Source organism: Dasypus novemcinctus, chromosome Y (assembly GCF_030445035.2).
Source record: "Dasypus novemcinctus isolate mDasNov1 chromosome Y, mDasNov1.1.hap2, whole genome shotgun sequence".
In the NCBI taxonomy this organism is placed as follows: domain Eukaryota; kingdom Metazoa; phylum Chordata; class Mammalia; order Cingulata; family Dasypodidae; genus Dasypus; species Dasypus novemcinctus.
In genome coordinates this window covers 15,930,138-15,937,321 of record NC_092216.1, presented here as the reverse complement: position 1 = coordinate 15,937,321, position 7,184 = coordinate 15,930,138, and the positions used below count along the sequence as shown (strand labels likewise).

The following is a 7,184-nucleotide window of genomic DNA, read 5'->3' as shown; positions in this document are numbered from 1 at the left end:
CACAGTGTGAAATAACAGTGGTGACAGTGGGATGCTTGTCTTGTTTCCAATCTTTGACAAAAAGCTTTCACCAGTCCCTCAGATGTTGGCTGTGGGTTTTTCATATATGCCATTTAGCATGCTGGGTAAGTTTCCTTCTATTCCTGTCTTTCAAAGTATTTTTATCAGGAGAGGATGCTGGATTTTGTCCATTCCCTTTTCTGTATGAATTGAGATGATCACATTATTTTTTCCCACTGATTTGTTAATGGGTGTGTTACGTTAATTGTTTTCCTTGAGTTCAACCGCCCTTCTACAACAGGAGTAAAATCCACTTGAATGAGGGCTGCTGCCACTGCTGAGCCACCACCCCTGACAGAACATGGATGTGCCTCCTATATATTTTGATCTTTGGAAATCCACCAGGGATGTCTTTACCAAGGGCTTAATAAAACTGGACTTGAAAACGAAATCTGAGAATGGACTGGAATTCATAAGGTCAGGCTCAGCCAACACGGAGACTACCAAAGTTACAGGCAATCTGTAAACCCAGATAGAGATGGGCTGAATATGGTCTGACATTTACAGAGAAACGGAATACTGACAATACACTGGGCACCAAGTTTACTGTGGAAGATCAGCTCACACATGGACTGAAGTAGACCTCTAATTCACCCTTTTCATTATTTAACACTGAGGGGTGGCGAGCTAAAATCAAAACAGGGCATAAGCAGAAGCACATCAACCCAGGCAGTGACATGGATTTTGACATTCCCAGGCCTCTATTTTAGGGTGTTCTGATTCTGGATTATCAGGCCTGGCTAGCCAGTTATCAGATGAATTGAGACCACTAAGTCCCAAGTGAAACACAGCAATTTTGCTGTTGGTCACAAGACTGATAAAAAATTCCAGCTTCACACTAATGTGAGTGAGGGGACAGAGTTTGGCAACTCCAATTACCTGCAGATAAACAGGAAGCTGGAGACATCAATCTCACCCAGACAGCAGGAAACAGACATATTCATTTTGGGATAGCAGCCGCATATTGGACTGACCCTGATGCATGCTTCCTGGCCAAAGGGAACAAGGCCAGCGTGATAGGTTTAGGATTCACTCAGACCTATGGTTAGGTATCAAACGGACACTGTCAGCTCTGCCAGATGGCAAGAATGTCAATGCTGGTGGTCACAAGTTTGATCTAGGACTGTAATTTAAAGCACAGATTAGTACTGTGCAATCATTTAGCTTTAAACCATTTTTTAGCATAGCTACCTTCAAAATTTACTGTACCTTTGATGTTGTATATCTGGGATCCAAGAACTGCTAAATATCATGTTAGAACTCCAGGTTAAAGATGATTCAGCTTTAAAACTATAACCTTTCAGAGGTACAGAGGAAATCCAATTCCAAAAAAGAAAAAAAAAATAGCTCCTTTAGGGGAAGTTTGGGAGGAACTTGGTGTCCCTCCAAAGATTTAGGTTTAATTTTTATCTAGAAATGGGTGCAAGTGGAGGCCGATAATATGTAAGCATTTAGGAAATTCCTTTTGAGTAAATAAATGAAATTGTGATTTCTTGAGAATTGAAACTAGGTTTCCTAATCCCAGGTGTGCCAAGGTTCAATGCTTGATAGCATATAAAAATTTATCTCAAAGGGGCACTTTTAGATAGATCTTCATGACCTGTTTCCACCCTAGTCACCTCTTTTACAGTAAAAGTAGTCTGTAGGGCTTAGTAGGCGTTTTGTGCCATTTTGGGGTGGAATGGATGGATGTGACAAAGCCAATAATTCAGCTATTAATTCCCTCTTGGTGTGTGGTTTTGTGCACCAGAGTAGGAAATAGATTCCAGGAGCTCCTGCTGCAAGAATCTCTGTAACCATAACATGGTGACACACCCTGAAACTAAACTGGACTTTTGTTATATTTGCATGACTCAATTTAATTTCAGCAGCTTAATGGGTGCGTTTTAGAGTCTTCCATTTATGTGGAATTAGATCACTCCTTTCAAATTCTGTAATCAATATCACAAAATAAAACGAATAAAATATTGAAAACTCAAAAAAGCCCACTTTATTATGGTGTGCAATTCTTGTATTATGCTGTTAGAGTTGCTATACAAATATTTTGTTGTGATTTTTTGTATCTATATTCATTCAATTCTTTGGGAGAGTTTGAGCAGGATTGGTATTATTTTTTCTCAAAATGATTGGTAGAGACGAAGCAAGATTATGAAGTAGGGAAAAGCTGGCTGCATTGTTCCTCCAAAAACTATGGCAAATTAGTCCGGTTTGCTGGGCATAAAGGAAACGGGGATGTCGTGGGTGCAACAGGAGAGAAAAATGGAGTGGGGGGTACCCAGCCAGGCACCGGCAGAAAGGAAAGCTGCACAGGATCCAGCAGGAAGATCAACAGACAACTGGCTCTGGGGAAAATGGGAGCCACTGTAGGGTCATCAGGCAGGTAGACTGATGTGCAGCCGGCTATGTGGCAGGGGACAGTCTACTCAGTCAGCTAAGATTCTGGAGGAGAGGTGAGCTGCTGTAGGGCTGTCTGAAGGCAAGCTGGCACAGAAGCTGTGGAAGGCACAGAATAAGCAGAGGAATCTAGTTGGAGGGAATCTAGTTGGAGGGGTGCCTTCTACCTGTACCTGCACAGAGGCAGTCTCTGCGGTGACTGATTGATGGGTGTAAGCAGGTAGAGAGGAGAAGCCTTGTGGGCACTAGAGGGCTGAGAGAGAGAGGTCTGTTTGTTTGGTCCCTTCAGACCTCATCTGGATATCTGCGTAACACGATAACCAAAAACGAACAGGGGTAGCAATACTGAAATTCAACAAAATATACTTTAAATGTAAACCTGTTGTAAGGGACAAAGAAAGACACTATAAATAAAAGAAGTAATCTACCAAGAAAAAAGAACAATCATAAATTTTTATGCACCTAGTCAGACCGCTCCCACCGGAGGCAAATACTGGTAAAACTAAACAGAGAAATTGATGCCTCTACAATCATCATGGGGAATGACAACACACCAGTATCACTAATAGAACATTTCAGCAGAGGGTCAACAAGGAAAGAGAGATTTTGAATAAAAATTTGAAGGAACTAGTTCTCAGGAATGTACACAGTACATTGCATCCAAGAAAGGGGAGGGTAAATATTCTTTTCTAGTATTAATTACTCATTCTCCAAGACAGATCAGAAATCTGAACAGACTTAGAAAAACTGAAATTACACAAAAAAATGTTTCCCTGACCATAATAGAATGAAGCTGGAAATCACTATGGGGAAGAGGTCCAGAATAGGAACAAATACATGGAAGTTGAAACAGAATACTCTTGAACAATCAGTGGGTCAAAGGGGTAAATTCCAAGAAAAATTAGTACCTACCTTGAACCGAATGAAACTGAGAACAGAACATAGCAAAACTACTGGAATGTAACAAAGGCCATTCTGAGAGGGAAATTCATTACCCTTCAATGCCTATATTTTATAAAAAGGGAGGAGCTAAATTCAAAGACCTAACTGTAAACCTGGTAGAATCAGAAAAAGAACAACAATCTAATCCCAAGGCAAAGAGAAGGAAATAAATAACAAAGAATAGAGCAGAAATAAAAGAAATAGAGGAGAAAAAGAAAAAAATTAACAAAGAATTAATAAAACAAAAATTGACTTTTTAGGATTTTTAAAACTGATACACCCTTAGATAGACTAACAGAAAAAAGAGCGATGTAAATGAATAATAACATAAGAAATCAAAGAGGACTTCACAACTGACCATACAGAAATAAAGAGTATTGTGAAAAATACTTTGATAAATTGTATGCCAACAAATTGAATGATTTTAATGAAATGGAAGAATTTCTGGAAACATGCAAGCAACATATATTGACGAAAGAAGAAACAGAACTCAACAGACCCATCACACATAGTGAGATATAATTGGTAATCAAAAACCTCCAAAGTACTCTTGTTATATAGACATATTTACTTGATAGAGAGAAGCCCACACAGTAACTAAGAAATTATTAAACTTCCCTCCTGGGGAATGGCTGCTACATTCTCAAATAAAAAGAACAAAACACCTGGAATATATGAGCCATAGTTAATGAAACAGACTAATACAGCAATCCTTGATCTTCTTCTAAATATACTTTATTTTAAAGAGGTTTTAAGTTACAAAAAATGTTACAATGAAAGTATAATTTATACCCATATATACCCAAACTCCTATCCTCCTCATCTTTTCCTATTAATGACATCTTACAATATGTGGTATTGTTACAATTGGAGAATAAATACTGAAACAATGCTACTAAGGTCTATAGTTCACACAGTGGTTTACATTTAATTCCAGTCCTCTGAAAATGCCCTATATTCCATCTACTCTTCCCTTCCTTTCCTCTCAGAACCTTTGGTAACCACTATGTTGAAGGCATTTTGTAAGTTCTTCCATTATTCCAGTACTAATAAGTTTACTTTGCCCATGATTGCATTGCCCCTTAGGTTTGCTCGTTCTTCAACCTTGAGGATTTTGGAGCCATTGGTCTTAATGTTTGTACTTCAACCCTTACTCCTGCATAATTAAAACTTAGCCTAATTATAATTAAGACCAAAGACTTGCCTCTTGAAAATCTCCTTGTTACTCAAACATGGCCTAAATAAACTCACTACATTTCCCCCTGGCATAGGATCTGAACCCAGAGTATAAGCCTCACTGGCATTGAGGGATTATTATCAAACACCGACAACTGAGGCATCTGAAAAAGACCTAGACCAAAGAGGAAACAAGAAATACAAAAGAGTTACTATGGCTGCAAGATTTCAAGCTGAGTTGAGAAGGTATTTCAGAGATGATGTCTATGCACATCTCAGACAGCTCTCGCTAAGTGTCACAGCACACAAAACCAAACAAGAGGTGCTCCTGAGGTCTCTAGGGTCACTGGACACTATAGACAAGGTACACAGCACCATGAAATCAGAACTCCTGGCAATGGGTTGGGCCGTACCTTGGAATATATACTAATGTCTATTCCCAATTTAGTAGATTTAGCCTTATTTATAATTTCCCTGCACATGATTTTGTACCCTTTTATTTTAAGCTCTAATCAGCACTGTAGCAGTATGATATGGATATGAATTCCAAAAATAGATATCGGATTATGTTTGCAATCTGCCCTGTACCTGGGATGATTGAGTTATGATTAGGGCTTTGATTGGGTCACATGATTAGGGCACCAAGGGGTGAGGATTCACAGATAAAAGGCATGGCAGAGGACAGAGCAGAGTGTTTCTGAGGTTGGAGTTTTGATGTTACAGTTTGATACTGAATACTTAAGCTGGAGCTCCAGCAAGTTAGCACGCAGAGGAAAGAGAAGTCAACCCCAGGACGGAAGGAATCTTGAACCCAGAGAAATGCAAGCCCCAAGAACACAGGAACCTAGCAAGCCTGAGCCCTCGCAGACATCGGAAGGCAACTTGCTCCAAAAAGACTCTGGCGAGGGAAGTAACTTATGCTTTATGGCAAGGTATCTGTAAGCTCCTACCCCAAATAAATACCCTTTACAAAAACCAACCCATTTCTGGTATTTTGCATCAGCATGCCTTTGGCCATCTAATACAAGCACTATACCCTTTAAAATTACGTCCCGAGGACTTTAATCTTCAGTAGAGTTCATATGCCTGAATCTCATCATAGTTTTGGCCAATACCTACCCTCCAATTCATTGGACTCAACCAGGACATCTAACGAAATGTTGAAAACGGACAAACACCATTTGAAAAAAAAACCAGACAAAAGGAATCTACAACTCTAAGCAAAACAGCTCCTTCCATCTTCCCCGTAAGCTCTAAGCTCCCTCTCAATGTGAAACAACGGCAACACCCTCCCCAAATCCTAAATATAGAAGAAAGAACAAACATAAAGTGGGAATGCAAACATGGAGCAAAGCAGAGCTATTGTTGTTGTTGTAAGTGAAGAATTTGTTACATTGACATGAGAATGCTCAGCAGAATTTCTGAGACGAGCAGGAGAGAAGAATAAATGGTACATAAGGCACTTTTGGACATTGGTATTGTTCTGCATCATATTTAATAACAGATACTGAACGTTAATCATTTTTTTCAAATCCTATAAAACTGTACAGGGAAAAGTATAAACCACAATACTAATGACATACCATGGTTAGTAGCAATGAGTCAATATTTCTTCATTAATTGTAACAGGTGTACCACAATAAGGTAAGATGTTATTAACAGAGGAAAATGTGGGGTATACGGGAATCCCTCATACTTTTGATTTAACTTTTGTGCTGTCAAAAGCTGCTCCATTAATAGTGTTAATTATATGGGGGGGGGGGGGGGGGGGGAAGGAAACCCTCACAACCAAGAAAAGCCCAGGACTAGATGACTTCACAGAGGAATTCTATCAATCAGTCTGGAATGAGTCAATACCAATACTGCACAAACTCTTGCAAACAAACTGAAAAGGGGGAACATTACAAACTCTTTCCAAAACACAGAAAAGAGGGAACATTAACACATTCATTGAAGCTAACATAATAACCCTAAAACAAAAGCTGTATAAAGACAGTACAAGATAAGAAAATGACAGACTAATCTCTCTAATGAACTTAGATGTGAAAATCCTCAACAATATACTTACAAATTGAATCCAGTAACATTTTGTGTGGTCTACGTATCTTTAATTTTTTTTTTTTAATGAGGAAAAAAAGATGAAAATATGTGTTCAAAAAATGAAATAAAATAAAGGTACTAATGACTACTTCCAAAGGAAACAAAAAGCAAAAACAAAAAACACACCATGATCCAGTGGGCTTTATCTGAGGAATGCAAATAGCGATTCAACATAAGAAAATCAATTGATGGAATACACGATATGAAAAAGTTGAAGGGGAAAATATCACTTGATCATCTCTATGTTGAAAAGGCCTCTGTACAACCCAGCATCTTTTTAATTTTTCACTTTATTTGTCATTTTTTAAAGATACATAGATCACAAAATTGGTACATTAAAAATATAAGAGGTTCCCATATACACCACACTGTTCACTCCCACTCCACCCAGATCAACAACCTTTTCCATGTATGTGGCACATTCACTGCATTTGGTGAATACATATCAGAGCACTGCTACACAGCATGGATTATAGTTTACAATGTAGTTTATACTCTCTCCCAGTCCATTC

At 38.6% G+C, this 7,184-nt stretch overlaps 1 pseudogene; it reads left to right on the top strand.

The window, feature by feature from the left end:
* Positions 1-361: 361 nt before the first annotated feature.
* Positions 362-1,306, top strand: LOC139438263 (non-selective voltage-gated ion channel VDAC1 pseudogene; annotated as a pseudogene).
* The last annotated feature ends 5,878 nt before the right edge of the window (positions 1,307-7,184 follow it).